The sequence below is a fragment of the Phocoena phocoena genome, chromosome 6 (assembly GCF_963924675.1).
Source record: "Phocoena phocoena chromosome 6, mPhoPho1.1, whole genome shotgun sequence".
Classification (NCBI taxonomy): Eukaryota; Metazoa; Chordata; class Mammalia; order Artiodactyla; family Phocoenidae; genus Phocoena; species Phocoena phocoena.
The window spans coordinates 77829147-77851281 of record NC_089224.1 but is presented as its reverse complement, the minus strand read 5'-3'; positions in this window follow the sequence as shown (position 1 = coordinate 77851281).

The following is a 22135-nucleotide window of genomic DNA, read 5'->3' as shown; positions in this document are numbered from 1 at the left end:
ATCCCTCCATCTTCAGTATCCTCTGGGGTGATAGGGACTCCCTGTTGTTGGTAGTCATGGAATATTTCACTATCACTGGTTAGTTTCCCTTAATTCTGCCCACACTTTTGTAAAAGCCCATCATTAAACTTTTCTTTTTTTTTTTTTAAATAAGTTTATTTTTATTTTTGGCTGCATTAGGTCTTGGTTGCTGCATGCGGGCTTTCTCTAGTTGCAGCGAGCGGGGGCTACTCTTCGTTGCAGTGCGCGGGCTTCTCATTGCGGTGGCTTCTCGTGGAGCGTGGGCTCTAGGCGCACAGGCTTCAGTAGTTGTGGCACGTGGGCTCAGTAGTTGTGGCTCGTGGGCTCTAGAGCGCAGCGCAGTGGTTGTGGTGCACGGGCTTAGTTGCTCCGTGGCATGTGGGATCTTCTGGGATCAGGGATCGAACCCGTGTCCCCTGTATTGGCAGGTGGATTCTTAACCACTATGCCACTAGGGAAGTCCCATTAAACTTTTCTTGATTATCTCATCTGAATGTGCCATCTCTCTCTCAAAGAACCCTGAGTCATTCAAGGCTTTCCATGATCTGCCTCTAAATTCTTAACCCAGCCACATCTGTCAGTGCATCTCATTCACACTCTCTACCCTCTCCTCAAAGGACCTCATGGTGGATTCGTTTTCTGGGAGGGCCTGCTCTCCTCAAAGGACCTCATGGTGGATTCGTATTCTGGGAGGGCCTGCTCATCAACAAACGCTACCCTGTTCATGAAGACTCAAAATCCCTCCCCACAGTCAAAATTAAACCCGCACTCCTCTCTCCTCCTGATACCAAATCAAAGTATCGCTCATTTCATTCAGCCTTCTCTCTTTTTAGTATATTATTCCTTATCTTTTTATTTTATTATTCCTTATCGGGCCACTTGCTCCCTGAAGGCACAGCCTCCATCTTTCTCACGTCTGGAAATCAATCCAGAGTAAGCAGTGACTATGTATTCAATTGATAAGGAGTGGGCTTCCTTGCAGGATGAGCGTGTGATCGTTTGGTGGTTAATAGCATAATCTGGAAATAATCTAGACTGTTTGCTTTTATTCTCCCCCACTCCATCACTATGGAAGCATGGAAGATCGAGGAGGAGATTTGAAGTGAATCAGTTGTGTTTATCATGAACAATTTTGATGAAAGCATATATTGAGGAGAAGGCTGAAACTTTTCAAGGATAACCATGTTTTTGGACTCCATTTAGAAGATGAAGGGCTCTTTCTTCTATTGACAATGATTTTCAAGTACTAGCTCTCCTGTGGGAGTTCTATAATAGCATTTGCTTTGTGAGGAGGAAATTCAGCTTAGCTTGAATTGGTGGAAATGACGAGTTCAAATGGAACTCTTCTTGGAAAGGACTTCCTTTTACCAGCCACTACCCAGTGTCCAGAGAAGACCTCCAGTGTAAGAGACAATGGCTATGGGGTATACAACAGGTTGAAGGGGTCACTTATCTGTCGGGCCAACACAACTTAGTTTGGGTTGGGAATGTTACTTTCCTTTTCATTTCTTTTGCTTGCTTAGCAAGGCTGTGCTCCATCTCAGTGAGATCGGTACCCTGTTTTGTCCTAGAGTCAACCCCTTTTTCTAGCCAATTTTCAGTCGTTTCTTTCCTTCTAAAATGCTGTGCATGAAGGTTAACATTTAACTGTATTATTGCCGGTGCAGATTTCCAACATGTGAGTTAGGGAGCAGCTGTTTGCCCCTAGAGCCCCTGGACCTGAAGGCTCTGCCATCGGCTTTCTTGATTACTGGATCAGTACTGTCACTAATGCAAATCTATTCCCCCACATAAGGCACGACATTAATTTTATGTTGTTTACGTACTCTAGCCATAAGGTTAAGCAATTCCTACTATTAAGCTTGATGAAATTGCATTACCTTAATGAAATGCACTTTACTGATAAAGAAGAATGTCACTTTCACACGTGGAAGCACTGTTAGCACATTTTGCCTAGAGAATTCCCAAAATCATACCTTAATTGCTCGGACAGCTGTGTAGTTTACATAACGAGCAAACAATGCCAGGGTTTTTTATTTCCTTTGTCAGCGGTACTGGATGTTAGTATGCATGGTGGACCTTTTTGGGGCCTTTTATTACTTGATTGCAAATCATTCTTCATTGTTGCCCAAATTTATGGAAGGACATTGCTCCCTGAGGTGCCATTTCCTTTCAGGTCTGTAACTGAACATGACTGATGGCGCCAGAGTAACAGTTGCTTATTACTGCGTTCACTGAGCTGTGATTGCTCCAATACTTTATGTTGGCAGATGTGTTTCCCTAGGAACAGCATCTCTGAGACAGAGGTCATCGATCAAACCCCCTCTGGCTGTTCCATTATGTGCAAATTATTGCTAAAAGCAGAGAAGCTGCAAGGGAGGTGGTATGTACTCTTTGCAGATATAGCAGAGGGAAGTTCAAAAAAAAAAAAAAAAAAAGAGCAAGTGTAATAAAGCCGGGAAAAAATTCCACCTAAACTAGAACAATGTTTTTATAATGTGAATTAATGGGGAAAAGGGGGAAGTTAAGTGACTTTGAGAGACACACTATGGGAGAAGAGTCAGATTTTATCGTTCCGGGGTAACTCTTAACTTGGGTGCTGACAGCATCCTTTGAGGCTGTCCGAGGCTAGAAGGGGGCATGTGTATGGGCTGTACCCAGAGCACTATTGTCCTAATAGGGTAAGGATGAAGGCGGCTAAGTAGCCAATACACAGCACTCTCTTACGTGCATTTCTGACCCCAAATTTAGGAAATGCTGGAGACATAAATGGGACATATGCAGAGATCTCCCTTGTCCCCCAGCTTCTCAGGGCAGGGATGGAAGCGATAATGGACTGACTGACAAATGGGAAGCACTTAAATCTAGACTGTCCTTTGCTCAGGCTACAAAGAGTGAGACCTCCTAGTTTTCTGCTCAGCTGCAGCAGCAGCTCTTCTCAGCAGATTTCCATTCCGGTAAAGACGCTTGGTTCCCCGATGTGGGGTCTGTCTTTTGCTAAATTCAGTGAGACCATAGGATGGCTCAGGTAGAGCATGTGGCCTGGATACTCAGCAAAACTCCTGTGGTCCTTGCGTTCCAGGACAGAGACTGCCACCCCACTTCTCACACCAACTTGCTTTTTGGTTGGTGTTAGCAAGACTCACCTTTCTATGATTGCAATTCAGTTCTCCTTATCTGTAACATCTTCCCTTATATTGAATCAGATTTTTCCCAGGGCTTAAGACGCTACCTTGACACATACTAGAGGCTTCAGGAACAGTGTGCGCCAATTCAGGTAGCCTTCAGGGTGCTGCTGGGGCCCTCCTAAATATTGTATTTACCCCCAAGGTAACTTGATGCCACCCCAACGTAACCCCCAAGGAAGGATGAAGGTAGGTATAGAAGCTCCTTTACTTGCAAGCATAATGGGTACAAGTAGGCTAATCAAGGCTTTATGTTTGTAATTCCAGAGTGACCACCAGCTAATGTTCTCTGTGGGTGGCCGGCAGATTTGACACCCTTCCTCTGTGGTGGTAGTTGTAGTCAGAGTGATGAAGGTACCTGTTAAAGAATGCTGTCAAAGGGCTTCCCTGATGACGCAGTGGTTGAGAGTCCGCCTGCCGATGCAGGGGACACGGGTTCGTGCCCCGGTCTGGGGGGATCCCACATGCCGCGGAGCGGCTAGGCCCATGAGCCATGGACGCTGGGCCTGCGTGTCCAGAGCCTATGCTCCGCAACAGGAGAGGCCACAGCGGTGAGAGGCCCGTGTACCGCAAAAAAAAAAAGAATGCTGTCAAAAAGAGGTAAGTACATAACTCTCATACATACATAAAGTGAATAAATCTTAAAGACATTGTTTAACTCATTAATTAAATGAAGGCACTAATAATGATCAGTTTAAAGGAGAATCCAATGAACAGACGCATTTATGGATTTGGAGTATCGGAAATGAATTTGTAAATGGATTAAAAAGTGGCTTGGGTGGACTTAAATTCATTTGCATGTCTATGGGTAAGAAATCTTTGCATTGCTCTAAGTTTGTAAAAGTTAAGGGGAACTTAGTTTAGATTAAGTCATAGCCATAATAATAACTATCATTCATTTAGTGCTGGTGTTGTGTTAGAATTCTTTTAAACCCATTTGTTCTAATGCTATTTAGGAACAAAGCGTGTTAGCTTCTTGAGAAGTATGATTATTTGTCCTTCTCCTTCATTCAAATCCACCCACAGAACAACAGGAGATTTAAGATAAAATAGTTTACTAGAGTAGACAGACATTTAAGTAGGTAATTTTAAATGATAAAGTAAACCTTTGTACAGAGGACACAAAAAGAATGGGAGAAAAGACATTTTTCAGTTTTAACCCATCTCAGTATTTTTCTTCAGCTTCTTCAAATGATTAGAGCATGTGGATGACTAGAATATATGACTAGAAAACAGACTGGGGCCATATTGTAGAAGTCCTTGAATGCCAGAATGGGGAGTCTCTGGTTAACTAGGATGACAGTGGGGGTGCCATTGACTGTTTTGAGTAGGTGAAGTGGTATTGCTAGATCTATATCTTTTTTTTTTTTTTTGCTAGATCTATATCTTAAAAAGATTAGTTCAGCAGTAGTATCTGGATGACTTACAGAAGGAAGAGATCATAGGGTAGGCAATTGAGCTATTCCAATAGTTTCAATGTGTGGTACAAAGAGTTTGAACTAAAATGTAAAGTGAGTCATCACAAGTGTGACTTCAGATAGAGACATGAAGTTTGGAAGATATTGGTTGTTAGACAAAGCCTGGATATGGAAGCAAAAGATGATGTATGGCTTTGCAACTACTTTGATGTTTAACTCTGTGTGACTTGAAGGATGATAAAGAATATTAAAAAATAGACAATTCTGGTGAAAGTGGTATATGGGGGAAAGAACATGTGTTCAATTTTGCAACTTCTGATTTTGAGATCTAAATGGGATGTTCCAATGAAGATGTCTGGGAGGCTATTGAAAATGTTAGGAGAGAAGCAATTACTGGAGAAAAGTGTGTGAAGAGAAAAAATTCCTGGGCTGAGGATAGTCATGAAGCTGCCTACACTTGGGGGAGTAGGATGAGAAAGTAGAGCTAATAATGGGACAGAGATTGATCAGAGAGGTAGGAGGAGGGCCAGTTTCAGTGGAGACAAGAGAGACGTTTCAATGAGGCCACGGTTGGTAGTGTCAAAGATTACAGAGAAAAGATGGAGAAAAGATGGAGACTGAGATGTGGTCACTGAGAAGGGAAGGCTGGTCCTAGATTGTAAGAGGTGAGTGGGAAGCCAGAATGAAATTGGAAGACTTGTTCAATAAGTTGTTTTGAAAACAGAAGGTAAAAAGGAAGAGAAGAGAGACACGGAATGATAATCTCCCTCTGGTCAGGGTGGAGGGGAGTATTGTAGGATGTGGGAGAATTGAGCATGATGCTTAACTTAGCTGAAAGAGCTTGGAGAGAGAGAGAGAGATTGAAAATGCAAAACAGAGGGAGGAAAATTCTGGAGCAAAGCAGGAAGAGCTGGAATCAAGTAGCTCAATAGAGAAATATTTTGAGATCAAGTAGAGGGAAGTTGAAAAAGCTCCTATTGAATCGATCTTGGTAAAGCTGAAATTGAGGGGTCCTGAATGGGGTTGGAGGTGGGAGTTTAAGAGAATAAAGAAGTTTTGATATCATGCTCAAGAAATATGAGAAAGATCCAACAGGTGACAAAAGGATCCCCAGGCAGCATTGACAACTCACTTCAGGTTAATAAAGTTGCCTTTGTAGAAGTATGTTTCGTGAAGTGCTTGGCAGTGGGTAATGGGGCCATGTTAGGAGGGAAAGCAAAAAGTTGGGGTGTCTGTGAAGGTAAGGTGGTAGAATATTAGTGATTGTGACTGCCATTGGGTCCAGGACAGTGAGTCCAGAAGAGGGTCCTTGGACATCCAAGAGGCATGGCAGAGTTCAAGGATCTAGAGACCATAATGATCCTAAAAAACAGAGTCATTGGAAGGGTGGAGATCAGAAAAAATGGAAGGAGGTGAGCTATGGTCAGAGGAAAGGAATGTCTGAAAGTGGAGACCTTGGAGGGGAGCTATGTCCAGGGGTTATAGTGAGCGAGATCTGGCCACATAGCAGGCGATTTGTTCAAGTGGAGTGGACCCGTGTGTGGGGCTGAGAGGAGGGAGGGCATTTGAGGCCTTCGCGTTCCAAGATCCACCATCACATGCAAGGGCAAAGGCAAAGGTCTGAGTCTGGTACTTTGAGTTGGGTGCTTGAAGAGAAAGAAGATGGCTAATGGAATGGGAGATCTATGAAGGATGAGGGTTGTTGTGTGAAGGTAAAGGGCTTGGAAGTGGTTCCATCTGTTGTGTTTATGAGAAGAACGTGAAAAGCATAGTTGAAAAGAGTTTTGGAGGCCAAGGGCAATTTTTCTTTAGAAGCATATCCCTGAGATTAAAAGAAAAAATACGAGTGGACCAATGTAAATTTTAAAAGTTAAAGGTATAAATAATGCATTCCTATTTTAAAGTTAAGGATGCATTTGCTTTAAAAATATGAGGACAGTAGGCTCATTTTATAGAGGATGTGTGTGTGTGCACACCTCTTAGTGTGCACGTTTAAAGCAAAGATACAGACGCAGGAGGTGGGCAAGGTATAGCGGCAAAGTTCTGTTACGAGACCACAACCAGATATTTTCCCCTCATTTTCTTGCTAGTCTTGGGCCATTTCACTGCTAATCTACACATCCATCAAACAAACAGGAAGGGGAAATGGAGAGTTGAATTACAAATCTGTCAATTTTGTTATTCTTGGCAGTTCAGGTTCAAGTTTTGGTGGGGGCAGAGTTGGAAACAAATGACAAAAATTACATTTCCTGATTGTGGGCACATTCTTACGGATAATGAGTCCACTACCTAAAATGCCACACAGAGGTCAGATTTATGGCTTCTTTGGGTCTTCTGTGGACTCAGAATGTATGTTTTCCATGCAATCTAGTCACCAAACTTGCTTTTCCTTAAGATTTTTAGGCTTTTTATGCTACGAGGTGGAAAGCAACAACAAAAAGCCGTAGAGCACCTGGGAAAGTACAATGTAGTGGGTATGAATTTCACAGACTCAGATGTGCAAAAATAAAACTTAGCTTCTATTTCACACCTCTTTTTCACTTAAAAGCAGAAAATTTAGTCACCCTGATTCCAGATAAACCTAGTCAACTTTATTTTTCAGGCATTTCAAGATAAACATAGTCAAAACGAGCATCCTTACCCTCCTGCTCCTTTTCCCAAGTGTAGCAGCTAAGTTCCCAGGGGCTTTCGGACTTCATGGTATTGGTGAAGGGCCACTTGGTCCATGATTGTCCTCTGTCCCCTGTTGGGGCCCACAGAGATGTGTCTCATCTTGGTCATTTGCTCATTGTCCTCTGTTACTGACTAGTATCTACTGTGATTACCCATCTGCCAAGGCCTCTGCTAATGTGTCAGGCCATCTGTTTTCTTTTTGAACCACTCATGAGGTCTTGCTGTTCCACAAGCCATCTCTCAGCCATATATGAGCCCCTCTTGTGGGGTCCTAGGGATTTTACTTTTCTCTTTTCTTTTTTAAAATATAGTAAACAATTTAATATATCAACCTATAACCAGAGAAAGGAAATTCAGGGCATTCAATATATTTTCCTAAACAAGACCAACAATTGAAACATGATTATAATTATTTATAGTAATGCCTCCTAAGGCTTGGTGTTGGTGATGACCATATAGGATGTGTTGTAAAAATAATCGAGTGTTAGAGCGAGCACTGCTTAGTATTGTTTCGATTAATTCTACTTTGAGAAATGATGTGAGACTTTGGATTTTTTGTGAATATAATGAGTTTTCAAATTACAGAAATAAGAAGTAACCAGTTTCTACCTCTGTGTAAAGAATTCTGTATTTCATACTATACACATCAATCACTTAGTGCAATATTAAAAAAAAACAGTTATTTTTTTCTGATGGAAAAAGTAATCAAATTCCATGCAAAAAATATACATTTAATCCCAACATTCAGAGATGAACACTGACTTCTGTGCATACTTTTCCTTTCTAGGCAAGCAATTATATAGGCACATAAACATATTTCCAAAAAGGCATCACAGTTTTCAACTGTGCTTCAGAATTTGAATAGAAAAGTTATCTAGCTTGGAGGCTGCAATGTCTACTGTCATGACGCTAACACACCTGACATGTCTGAGAACTTAGTGAGGCTGGTGGTCCACAAAGAGCATTTTCAAAGAATTAGTCTGCATGGAGAAAGTAGAAGGGAAAATGAGGTCCTAGACATTTTCTGATGTTCTGTTCATGCTAACTGGGTTTTCTAAGTCTTGAAAGGTTGCCCACACCTGCCTGCCTGGACTCCTTACTTAGCCTTTGACACTCTACCGCTCCAACACCATGATAGGCGCAAGGTTTCTCTCTAAGGCGTGCAGCTCTCCTTCGGCTTTGCCCTGAGATATGAGGCACAGGTACCCTCTGACCTGGTATCTCCCCAAACACATATAAGGTCTTCACTAACTTTAAACCAACTTCACCCAGGATCTTGACCTTGTAGGTGGGACATGGTACCCTTTCTCAAGGACACCAGTATGCCCTCTCTCCCCCATTCCTCCTCCCCCATTTGATCAAACCCATTTCCTGTTGTCACAGAACTCGCTTTTATGCCATCAAGTCTTCTTCCCAAATCTATTATTTCTACTATTAATTCTATGTACTACAGTCATATTAAAATCAAGGATTTAGGGACTCAGATAATCTTCTCCTTCTTATAATGCCTAGCTTGGGCAAACCACATGTCCACTGAGTTTCAATACTTATTTATTTTCTTTATTATGGATTTTAAAATCATTTCAGAAATGAAGTGGAATTCTTTGTTATTTTTAGGTTCTTTCACTAGGAAACTGGCACTTAAAAGGCGAGCCATGAATAGGCAGGAAAAAGCTTTCCTTCCTTCTTGGTTATAGGCTTAAAGTCTAGATATGATAGTTATTCCTGCTTTAAGGTGCCCTTTGACTAGGGTGACCATAAAATTTATCTTTCAAACCAGGGCAACTCTGAGAGTTAAAGGGAAGCTATTAATAATTATGCCAACAAAATAGTCACACACCAAGGATTATCCCAAGAAAACTGGGGTGTGGGATTAATCTACCTTTGATTCATGGAGGAAGGCTAGGATTTAGTCCAAGGTGCAGAGGTCTGCATGGCATCATAAACTGAAGATAACAGAATAGGTTGAGATAACTTAATCTCACAAACTAGGTTATCTTTTTGTATGTTCTCTTTTCTTCAGAAACTTTAGTGAAGCCAGGTTTCAGAATTTAAGCCTGATATCAGCTATTTTTGGTGTGTGTGTGTGTGTGTGTGTGTCTGTGTATAACATGGCATAGATTTCAATTGTGGATAGTGCCTCCTAGAGCTGGCAGGGAGAGGTGACGGGGGAAATTAGCAAGAGGAAGGAAAATATTGAAAGATAAGAGTTGGAAATTATATTCTCCCTCCATTACCAACCAGAAAGGACTTGGGCTTGATTGGATTAAGGAAGCATGTCTTGCCATTTAGTTTCTGAGCAATGATTATTTCCTTGTGTTCCTTTGGTCTTTTCTTTTTTTAGTTATTTCTAAGATATACATTTTAAAGTAATAACTAGAAGTATGACTTATAACATTATACCAGAACATATAAGATTTTTAGAAATTTCATGTAATGTCTGAAACATTTATATTAACATATTTCCATACAAAAAACCCAAAGAAAGTTTAGTATTAGTTGTTTTTTTTTTGTTTGTTTTTGTTTTTTATACTGCAGGTTCTTATTAGTCATCAGTTTTATACACATCAGTGTTACATGTCAATCCCCATCGCCCAATTCAGCACACCACTATCCCCACCCCACCGTGGTTTACCCCACTTGGTGTCCATATGTTTGTTCTCTACATCTGTGTCTCAACTTCTGCCCTGCAAACCGGTTTATCTGTACCATTTTTCTAGGTTCCACATACATGCATTAATATACGATATTTGTTTTTCTCTTTCTGACTTACTTAACTCTGTATGACAGTCTCTAGATCCATCCACGTCTCAAGAAATGACTCAATTTCGTTCCTTTTTATGACTGAGTAATATTCCATCGTATATATGTACCACAACTTCCTTATCCATTCATCTGTCGACGGGCATTTAAGTTGCTTCCATGACCTGGCTATTGTAAATAGTGCTGCAAAGAACATTGGGGTGCATGTGTCTTTTTGAATTATGATTTTCTCTGGGTATATGCCCAGTAGTGGGATTACTGGGTCATATGGTAATTCTATTTTTAGTTTTTTAAGGAACCTCCATACTGTTCTCCATAGTGGCTGTATCAATTTACATTCCCACCAACAGTGCAAGAGGTTTCCCTTTTCTCCACACCCTCTCCAGCATTTGTTCTTTGTAGATTTTCTGATGATGCCCATTCTAACAGGTGTGAGGTGATACCTCATTGTAGTTTGGATTTGCATTTCTCTAATAATTAGTGATGTTGAGCAGCTTTTCATGTGCTTCTTGGCCATCTGTGTGCCTTCTTTAAGAAATGTCTATTTAGGTCTTCTGCCCATTTTTGGATTGGGTTGTTTATTTAATATTGAGCTGCATGAGCTGTTTATATATTTTGGAGATTAATCCTTTGTTGATTCGTTTGCGAATATTTTCTCCCATTCTGAGGGCCGTCTTTTTGTCTTGTTTATGGTTTCCTTTGCTGTGCAAAAGCTTTTAAGTTTCATTAGGTCCCATTTGTTTATTTTTGTTTTTATTTCCATTACTCTAGGAAGTGGATCAAAAAAGATCTTGCTGTGATTTATGTCAAAGAGTGTTCTTCCTATGTTTTCCTTTAAGAGTTTTATAGTGTCTGGCCTTACATTTAGGTCTTTAATCCATTTTGAGTTTATTTTTGTGCATGGTGTTAGGGAGTGTTCTGATTTCATTCGTTTTGTTTTTGTTTTTTGCGGTATGCGGGCCTCTCACTGTTGTGGCCTCTCTCTTTGTGGAGCACAGGCTCTGGACGCGCAGGCTCAGCGGCCATGGCTCACGGGCCCAGCCGCTCCGTGGCATGTGGGATCTTCCTGGACCGGGGCATGAACAAGTGTCCCCTGCATCGGCAGGCAGGACTCTCAACCACTGTGCCACCAGGGAAGCCCCTACTTTCATTCTTTTACATGTAGCTGTCCAGTTTTCCCAGCACCACTTATTGAAGAGACTGTCTTTTCTCCATTGTATATTCTTGCCTCCTTTGTCATAGATTAGTTGACCATAGGTGCATGGGTTTATCTCTGGGCTTTCTATCTTGTTCCATTGATCTGTATTTCTGTTTTTGTGCCAGTACCATATTGTCTTGATTACTGTAGCTTTGTAGTATAGTCTGAAGTCAGGGAGTCTGATTCCTCCAGCTCCGTATTTTTCCGTCAAGACTGCTTTGGCTATTCGGGGTCTTTTGTGTCTCCATACAAATTTTAAGATGATTTGTTCTAGTTCTGTGAAAAATGCCATTGGTAATTTGATAGAGATTGCATTGAATCTGTAGATTGCTTTGGGTAGTATAGGCATTTTCACAATATTGATTCTTCCAATCCAAGAACATGGTATATCTCTCCATCTCTTGGTATCATCTTTAATTTCTTTCATCAGTGTCTTATAGTTTTCTCCATACAGGCCTTTTGTTTCCCTAGGTAGGTTTATTCCTAGGTATTTTATTCTTTTTGTTGCAGTGGTAAATGGGAGTGTTTCCATAATTTCTCTTTCAGATTTTTCATCATTAGTGTATAGGAATGCAAGAGATTTCTGTGCATTAATTTTGTATCCTGCAGCTTTACCAAATTCATTGATTAGCTCTAGTAGTTTTCTGGTGGCATTCTCTATGTATAGTATCATGTCATCTGCAAACAGTGACAGTTTTACTTCTTCTTTTCCAATTTGTATTCCTTTTATTTCTTTTTCTTCTCTGATTGCCATGGTTAGAACTTCCAAAACTATGTTGAATAATAGTGGTGAGAATGGACATCCTTGTCTTATTCCTGATCTTAGAGGAAATGCTTTCAGTTTTTCACCATTGAGAATGATGTTTGCTGTGGGTTTGTCATATATGGCCTTTATTATGTTGAGGTAGGTTCCCTCTATGCCCACTTTCTGGAGAGCTTTTATCATAAATGGGGTTGAATTTTGTCAAAAGCTTTTTCTGCATATATTGAGATGATAATATGATTTTTATTTCTTCAGTTTGTTAACATGGTGTATCACATTGATTGATTTGCGTATATTGAAGAATCCTTGCATCCCTTGGATAAATCGCACTTGATCTTGGTGTATGATCCTTTTAATGTGCTGTTGGACTCTGTTTGCTAGTGTTTTGTTGAAGATTTTACATCTATATTCAACAGTGATATTGGTCTGTAATTTTCTTCTTTTTTTAGTATCTTTGTCTGGTTTTGGTATCAGGGTGATGGTGGCCTCATAGAATGAGTTTGCGAGTGTTCCTTCCTCTGCAATTTTTTGGAAGAGTTTGAGAAAAATGGGCGTTAGCTCTTCTCTAAATGTTTGATTGAATTTACCTGTGAGGCCATGTGGTCCTGGACTTTTGTTTGTTGGAAGATCTTTAACCACAGTTTCAATTTCATTACTTGTGATTGGTCTGTTCATATTTTCTGTTTCTTCCTGTTTTAGTCTTGGAAGGTTATATCTTTCTAAGAATTTGTCCATTTCTTCCAGGTTGTCCATTTTATTGGCATAGAGTTGCTTGTAGTAGTCTCTTAGGATGCTTTGGATTTCTGCGGTGTCTGTTGTAACTTCTTCTCTTTCATTTCTAATTTTATTGATTTGAGTCCTCTCCCTCTTTTTCTTGATGAGTCTGGCTAATGGTTTATCAATTTCGTTTATGTTCTCAAAGAACCAGCTTTTAGTTTTGTTGATCTTTGCTATTGTTTTGTTTGTTTCTATTTCATTTATTTCTGCTCTGATCTTTATGATTTCTTTACTTCTGGCAACTTTGTGTTTTGTTTGTTCTTCTTTCTCTAGCTCCTTTAGGTGTAAGGTTAGATTGTTTACTTGAGAGTTTTCTTGTTTCTTGAGGTAGGCTTGTATAGCTATCAACTTCCCTCTTAGAACTGCTTTTGCTGCATCCCATAGATTTCGGATCATCGTGTTTTCATTTTCATTTGTCTGTAGGTGTTTTTTGATTTCCTCTTTGATTTCTTCAGTGATCTCTTGGTTATTTAGTAATGTATTGTTTAGCTTCCATGTGTTTGGGTTTTTTTACAGTTTTTTTCCCCTGTAATTCATTTCTAATCTCATAGCGTTGTGGTCAGAAAAGATGCTTGATATGATTTCAATTTTCTTAAATTTACTGAGGCTTGATTTGTGACCCAAGATGTGATCTATCCTGGAGAATGTTCCTTGCGCACTTGAGAAGGAAGTGTAATCTGCTGTTTTGAGATGGAATGTCATATAAATATCAATTAAGTCCATCTTGTTTAATGTATCATTTAAAGCTTGTGTTTCCTTATTTATTTTCATTTTGGATGATCTGTCCATTGGTGTAAGTGAGGTGTGTTAAAGTCTCCCACTATTACTGTGTTACTGTCGATTTCCTCTTTTATAGCTGTTAGCAGTTGCCTTATGTATTGAGGTGCTCCTATGTTGGGTGCATATATATTTATAATTGTTATATCTTCTTGGATTGATCCCTTGATCATTATGTAGTGTCGTTCCTTGTCTCTTGTAACATTCTTTATTTTAAAGTCTATTTTATCTGATATGAGTATAGCTACTCCAGCTTTTTTTGATTTCCATTTGCATGGAATATGTTTTTCCATCCCCTCACTTTCAGTCTGTATGTGTCCTTAGGTCTGAAGTGGGTCTCTTGTAGACAGCATATAGATGGGTCTTGTTATTGTATACATTCAACAAGCCTGTGTCTTTTGGTTGGAGCGTTTAATCCATTCACTTTTAAGGTAATTTTTGATATGTATGTTCCTATGACCATTTTATTAATTGATTTGGGTTTGTTTTTGTAGGTCCTTTTCTCCTCTTGTGTTTCCCACTTAGTGAAGTTCCTTTAGCATTTGTTGTAGAGCTGGTTTGGTGGTCTGAATTCTCTTAGCTTTTCCTTGTCTGTAAAGCTTTTGATTTCTCCATCAAATCTGAACGAAATCCTTGCTGGGTAGAGTAATCTTGGTTGTATGTTCTTCTCTTTCATCACTTTATGTATATCATGCCACTCCCTTCTGGCTTGTAGAGTTTCTGCTGAGAAATCAGCTGTTAACCTTATGGGAGTTCCCTTGTATATTATTTGTCATTTTTCCCTTGCTGCTTTCAATAATTTTTCTTTGTCTTTAATTTTTGCCAATTTGATTACTATGTGTCTTGGCATGTTTCTCCTCGTGTTTATCCTGTATGGGACTCGCTCTGCTTCCTGGACTTGGGTGGCTATTTCCTTTCCCATGTTAGGGAAGTTTTCAACTATAATCTCTTCAAATATTTTCTCTGGTCCTCTCTCTCTCTTCTCCTTCTGGCACCCCTATAATGTGAATTTTGTTGCATTTAATGTTGTCCCAGAAGTCTCTTAGGCTGTCTTCATTTCTTTTCATTCTTTTTTCTTTTATGTTCCACAGCAGTGAATTCCACCTTTCTGTCTTCAAGGTCACTTATCCATTCTTCTGCCTCAGTTATTCTGCTATTGATTCCTTCTAGTGTAGTTTTCATTTCAGTTATTGTGTTGTTCATCTCTGTTTGTTTGTTCTTTAATTCTTCCAGGTCTTTGTTAAATATTTCTTGCATGTTCTTGATCTTTGCCTCCATTGTTTTTCCGAGGTCCTGGATCATCTTCACTATCATTATTCTGAATTCTTTTTCTGGAAGGTTGCCTGTCTCCACTTCATTTCGTTGTTTTTCTGGGGTTTTATCTTGTTCCTTCATCTGGTACATAGCCCTCTGCCTTTTTATCTTGTCTCTCTTTCTGTGAATGTGCTTTTTTTCCCACAGGCTGCAGGATTGTAATTCTTCTTGCTTCTGCTGTCTGACCTCTGATGGATGAGGCTATCTAAGAGGCTTATGGGAAGGACTGGTAGTGGGTGGAGCTGACTGTTGCTCTGGTGGGCAGAGCTCAGTAAAACCTTAATCCACTTGACTGCTGATGGGTGGGGCTGGGTTCCCTCCCTGTTGGTTGTTTGGCCTGAGGCAATCCAACACTGGAGGCTACCTGGGCTCTTTGGTGGGGCTGGTGACAGACTCTGGGAGGGCTCATGCCAAGGAGCACTTCCCAGAATCTCTGCTGCCAGTGTCCTTGTCCCCACAGTGAGCCATAGCCAGCCGCCCCCCCACCCCCACCACCACCTCTGCAGGGGACCCTGCAATACCAGCAGGTAGGTCTGGTTCAGTTTCCCCTGGGGTCACTGCTCCTTCCCCTGGGTCCTGATGCGCACACTACTTTGTGTGTGCCGTCGAAGAGTGGAGTCTCTGTTTCCCCCAGTCCTGTTGAAGTCCTGCAGTCAATTCCCACTAGACTTCAAAGTCTGATTCTCTAGGAATTCCTCCTCCCGTTGCCGGACCCCCAGGTTGGGAAGCCTGATGTGGGGCTCAGAATCTTTACTCCAGTGGGTGGACTTCTGTGGTATAAGTGTTCTCCAGTCTTTGAGTCACCCACCCGGTGCTTATGGGATTTGAGTTTACTGTGATTGCACCCCTCCTACCATCTCAATATGGCTTCTCCTTTGTCTTTGGATGTGGGGTATCTTTTTTGGTGAGTTCCAGTGTCTTCCTGTCGATGATTGTCCAGCAGCTAGTTGTGATTCTGGTGTTTTCACGAGAGGGAGTGAGAGCACGTCCTTCTTCTCTGCCATCTTGGTTCCTCTCTGTTCCTTTGATCTTAGAAAGCAATGCTGTAGTGAGATAGCTGGAGTCTAGGTAGGGCTGAGAAAACTAGTGTCGTTTATGTTATTTAAAATTTATAGCAAACATAATGTTTGGCTTGCTTGGTGTTTAGTTTTTCAATTAATTGTCAAAATATAAATATTAATATATTTCACATAAATATATAGATTTCTGATTTCTTTGGAAAAACCAGGAAATCTGGCAACTCTGGGTCAGCAACTCCAAGAAGCGTATATTGGCCGGAGCCATATCTGAAGGCTTCTAAAATGTGGCATTCTCTCTGCAGTTCACCATGGGCCCACTCCTTACTGTTATACCCAGACCGTTTCATTGATTTATGTTGGCCATTTTCTACTATAGGCTTTTGATTTTGTGATTCCTCTATTTTATCATGCTGTATGTTGGAAATTTCCAAAATAGACAGGGCTGAGTATGACAGATGTATCAGGGTTAATGCTTTTCTAAGAAATCCCAGCTGTCATTATTTAGATCAGGTTATTAAACACCTATTTTTAATATTGAGGTATAAATAACATAGTGAAATGCACAGATATCAAATGCAGTGTGCAATGAATTTTGATAAATGCATATTTCCTGCATTACTGATACACTCTTCAAGATGTTGAACATTTCTATTACCCTAGAAAATTCCCTTTTATCCTCTCCAGTCAGTACTTGCTCCATCCACCCAGTTACAGCTGAAAGTTCTATTGCCATAGATTACCTTTGCCTATTTTAGGACTTTATATAAATAGAATCATACAGTACGAGCTTTTGTGTTCAACTTCTTTCTTTTAGCATAATGCTTTTCAGATTCAAGCACATCATTTGAAGAAGCAATTGTCTGTTCTTTTACATTGCTGAGTAGTTTTCCATTGTGTAAGTATATCATCATTTGCATTTGGATTGTTTTCCAGTTTGGAGCTATCTTGAATGAAGCAGGTGGAACATTCTTGTTCCCACATCCTGGACAACAATTAATTTTTTTAATTTTTATTTTTGGCCATGCCACGTGGCATGCGGGAGCTTAGCACCCTGACCAGGGATCGAATGCACACCCCCTGCATTGGAAGCATGGAGTCTTAACCACTGGACCACTAGGGAAGTCCTGCTAGTCTTTTTAATTTTATCTATTCTAGTGGGTATGATAGGATCTTGTAGTTTTAATTTACATTTCCCTGATAACTAATGATACTGAGCATTTTTCATGTACTTATTGGCTATTCACATATCTTCCTTTGAGGAGTGTGTGAGTTTTTGTCCATTTTTATCATATTTAACAACTTTTTTGAGTTGTATAGTTTTTTATATATTCTGTATACAGATCCTTTGCCACATATATATAGTCATATATGTATATACATGTATATATACATATACATATGTAAATATACACATTATCTCATAGTATTAAATATCTAATTTTACATGGTTCTGTCTTAGACATTGTAAAAGAACCACATGTAGAGGGAGTTTGTAAATAATGTCAGTCTTAAAGTACATAAAGTGATAGCAACAGGGCCACAAATTGTCTAGGCTCGAGGAAATGGGCACAGCTGCCTTCTGCTGTGGTGAGCATAAAGCTTGGAATTTGTCCCTATAATCACAAGATAAGCCATAGTACAGGCTTACATCTTTGTGTCTCTGTGCATGTTTGTATGCATTTTCTTTTTCAGAGAGGGAGCTTCTAAGGTTTTGCCACTACATAAAAGGAACAAGTTCAGTTACACAGCTGTATGATTGTACCTGTTCCTGGGGGCAGGCTGCTCTCCCTTGAGAGTCTTCGATCACCTTTCTGCCACACACAACTACAATTCACCTGAAGTGGTGTCAGCAGGGCTCTTCACCTTGTGCCAGATAATAGTTTCTCCTTTTAGTGTTAAAAAGATCATATCATTCTGTGGTTCGTAGGAGGGAGAAGCTGGCCTGAGGAAGCATGCACCAGGTTCTGCTTTGGTGAGTGAGAAAAAGCATAACCTGGGTTGGTTTGGAACAATAATTGAGGAGCAGGTCTCAGAGTCTGGCAGCCCATGTCTGTTAAGTAAATTCAGATTTCCACTTAATCCATTATGTCAGGTTTTTGCTCAAAACCTTCAGTGGTTCCGGATGTCCTAGAACATGGAGTTCAAAGTCCTTCAGCATTAAGTGTGAGCTGATTTTATCAGCCTTATAAACTGCAGATACCACCTCCAGACTAAATGCCACACTCATCAGTGCTGCCTACCAAGTATTTCCATCTCTCCTCTTTCTGAACACATGGTAGTTAAGTGTGATCATGTGACTTGCTTTATTGACTAAAATGCGAGAGGAAGCCGCGTCTATCACTTCTGGCAGAAACGTGTGTGATTTACCAGGTCCTCTTTCCAACTGAGTATTAATTGTGGAATTCCGATGGTGGCACTGCAGTGTGTTTCCCAGCTCTCCTAGGGGAATACTTAAATGTGTGCATACGAAGGTTGGTGGAAGATGAGAACTTGGAGTCAAGTCAGGTAGATCTAGAGTAAAGTCTGCACTCCATTACTCCTATCTCCTGCTTCGCCTCTTTGGTTATTGAATCCCACATCTGTAAAATGGGATAATTATATTTAGCTTGTGTCTTAGTCTGTTCGGGCTGCTATAACAAAAATACCATATACTGGGTAGCTTGAACAACAAATATTTATTTCTCACAGTTCTGGAGGCTGGGAAGTCCAAGATCATGGTGCCAGCGGAGTTAGTGTCTGTTGAGAGGTGGCTTCCTGGTTTATGGACAGCTGTCTTCTTGCTGTGTCCTCACACACATGGCAGAAAAGAACAAGGGAACTCTTTGGGGTCTCTTTTATAAAGGCATAAAAGCACTCCAGGAGTGCCCCACCCTCAGGACCTAATAACCTCCAAAGGGCCCCATCTCCTAATACCATCACATTGGGGGTCAAGCTATCAACATATGAATTTTTGGGGAACACAGTCAGGCCACACACCATGAAAGCATTAGAAACAATGTTGAGGAACTCTGACAGAGTAGTTTATGTTACACACCTGCTTTGTCAAGCAAATCAGTCAAACCGATTAACTTGAGTTTGTAAAATGAACAGTAGGCGAGGCAAGCTGAGAAAATCTGCATTTCTGATTTTAGGCTAGGTTGTTTAGTCATGATAAGAATACTTATCAAGTATGTTTTCATGTTAAAGTTTAACACAAGACCTATTTTTATAAGTGAGAATTAAAGGTAGCATTTTATTTATCAAAAACAAAAGTAAACAATCTTATTTCCTAACAAGTCATATTTGAAGCCAATAAATTGGTAACGAAATGTAAACTGGGTATTAGCAGGACATAGTAACTAATGCCCAAGTAAACTGGGTATTAGCAGGACATAGTAACTAATGCCCAAGTCCTGGATACTTATTAAATTGTCCCCTGGTGACTGGACTTCAACCACCTCCCCAGATCTCTAGGTTACATTGGGAGAGGCACACTTTGACTTAGAGCAGGGGTCCCCAACCCAGGGGCCGTGGACCGGTTCCTGTTAGGAACCGGGCTGCACAGCAGGAGATGAGCGTCAGTCGAGCAAGCAAAGCTTCATCTGCCGCTCCCCATCGCTCGCATTAACACCTCAACCACCCCCCACCTCCACCCCAGTCTGTGGAAAACTTGCCTTCCACGAAACTGGTCCCTGGTGCCAAAAAGTTGGGGACTGCTGACTTAGAGATTTACAACTGTCTTGTCTTTGGCAGTTTTATTAATAAAGACAATTCTTTTTGCAGATTTTATCTAAGAATCTTCAGTTCTTCAGTGGGATTTAATCTCTAAAATAATTTCAATTTTTTTTAAGTGAAGCAAACTTGTTCCATTTTCCTAATGTCAGTAAGCAGAAAGAGATATAAAGAGTTACTGTGAATTTTTAGACATTTCCAATGTAAAATATAATTATTTTATTATCAACATTATTATCATGCAGCTCAGTGACTCGGCCCTCTTTTTTTTTTTTTCTTTTTTTTGCGGTATGTGGGCCTGTCACTGTCGTGGCCTCTCCCGTTGCGGAGCACAGGCTCCGGACGCGCAGGCTCAGCGGCCATGGCTCTCAGGCCCAGCCCCTCCGCGGCATGTGGGATCCTCCCAGACCGGGGCACGAACCCATGTCCCCTGCATCGGCAGGCGGACTCCCATCAACCACTGTGCCACCAGGGAAGCCCAACTCAACCCTCTTTTAGTGGTTTACGGATTTCAGATTGTCAGGGAAATTACATATAATTTGTTTTCCAAATTAAGTTATTAGGCATGGCTTGTGCACTCAAAATTTAACTTGGAAGAGCATTTAATAATTAAAATGCCAAGTGTCAGGAAAACGGAAAACATCTCCCACACTGTCAATTATGTTTTCTGGAAAAGCCAAATTAAAAAGTTTGGGCCTAATAAGAGATATAATGAAGGGAGGGAGGTGTTGTGGCTGAGGACTCTTTCAGAACTTTGACTCAGTACAAATCACTTATTTTTGATTTAATCAAAATCATAAATAAAGTATATAATTTATATATACTTTATAAAATATTTATATATACTTTATAATGTATACTTTATACATTATAAAGTATATAATTTAATCTTTGTAGTATAGAATATTAAATCCTGAAATCTGATGTAGTCAAAAATTTGTCCAAATATTTATGGAAACTGCTGACCTTTCAAAAGAGGAGGGTTAAATGTGATCGTTTCACACAGTTCAGGTGGAGAATTGGAGGAGCACGCAGAAAAGTGTCTTGCTTTACCTTGGACAGTGGCAGAGGGAAGATTAAACACCAACTCTCTTATATATATTCCTGATCTGGGGCTCTTTCAGCTGCATGAAACCCAATTGTACCCTAGGCTGTCATATTTCTATAGTGCCAGAGTTACAGAAGTGAATAAAGCAGGGCTGCCTTCGGGCATCAATTGAGTGACTGGTTTATGTAATCTACGTGGTCTCTCCTAACTATAGATGGCATAATTTCTAGTGGAAGATTTCTAGGATGAACACTACATAGGTATAGATGGCAACACTACATAGATGGCAATCTCCATCTTTTCCAGGAAACCAAACAAAAGCAAGCAACAAAGAGAAGTAAAAACAAAAACACAAACTCCATTGCCTGAGAAACTATAAAAGGGAATGTGAAATAATTTGTAGAAGGTACCAAAATCAGTTTAGTTTCCTGCAAGAGACATTGGGCATGATCAAGAGAAGCAAGGGAGAGAGATGTTGGAGATAGAGATAGATGGAGATAGAGATGGAGATGAGAGAGAGAACACACCTTCCAGGCTCCAGAACTGTGAGAAAATTAATTTCTGTTGTTTAAGCCACCCAGTCTATGGTATTTTGTTATGACAGCCTGAGTGGAATAATACATATACTTAACAGTTTAAAATTAGAGACTGCATGATTTTTTTCCCCCAAATGCCCCGGGGATTGGCATAAAAGAATATGGGGTTGGTCCCATATTTTTGGCCACAAAGTAATTTTTATGATTTACTATAAAAGTAGAAATAGTATAGACACTGTGATTGTAACATACTAAAGTGGGAAAATAACAAAAAGAGAGACGATAGCAGCCCTACCTTTAGAAAATTTAAAAAAACCCCACAAACCTTAAACAACTTTTCATTCAAGGAGGAAGTACAAACCAAAATTTGTGGAACAGCTATAAAATAATGATAATAAAAACTCCATGGGAGTATAATTGCTTTACAATGGTGTGTTAGTTTCTGCTTTATAACAAAGTGAATCAAAGCAATTATACTCCAATAAAGATGTTTAAAAAACTTAAAAAAATAAAAATAAATTGCTTTTGAAAAAACACCCCCAAAACCCCATGGGATACAGCTCAATGTTCCCAAGAAGAATATACTGACTTACACAGATGTAGAAAACAAATTTATGACTACCAGGGGAGTGGGGGAGGGATAAATTGGGAGATTGGGATTGACGTATACACACTACTATATATTAAATAGATAACTAATAAGGACCTATTATATAGCACAGGGAACTCTGTTCAGTACTCTGTAATGAGCTATATGGGAAAAGAATCTAAAAAAAAGTAGATATATGTATAACTGATTCGCTTTGCTGTACACCTGAAACTAATGTTGTAGATCAACTATAATAAAGTGAAGTAAGTCAGAAAGAGAAAAATAAAAAAACAAAGAATATACTGACTTAAACATTAATATCAATAAAACTAGTATTAATGAA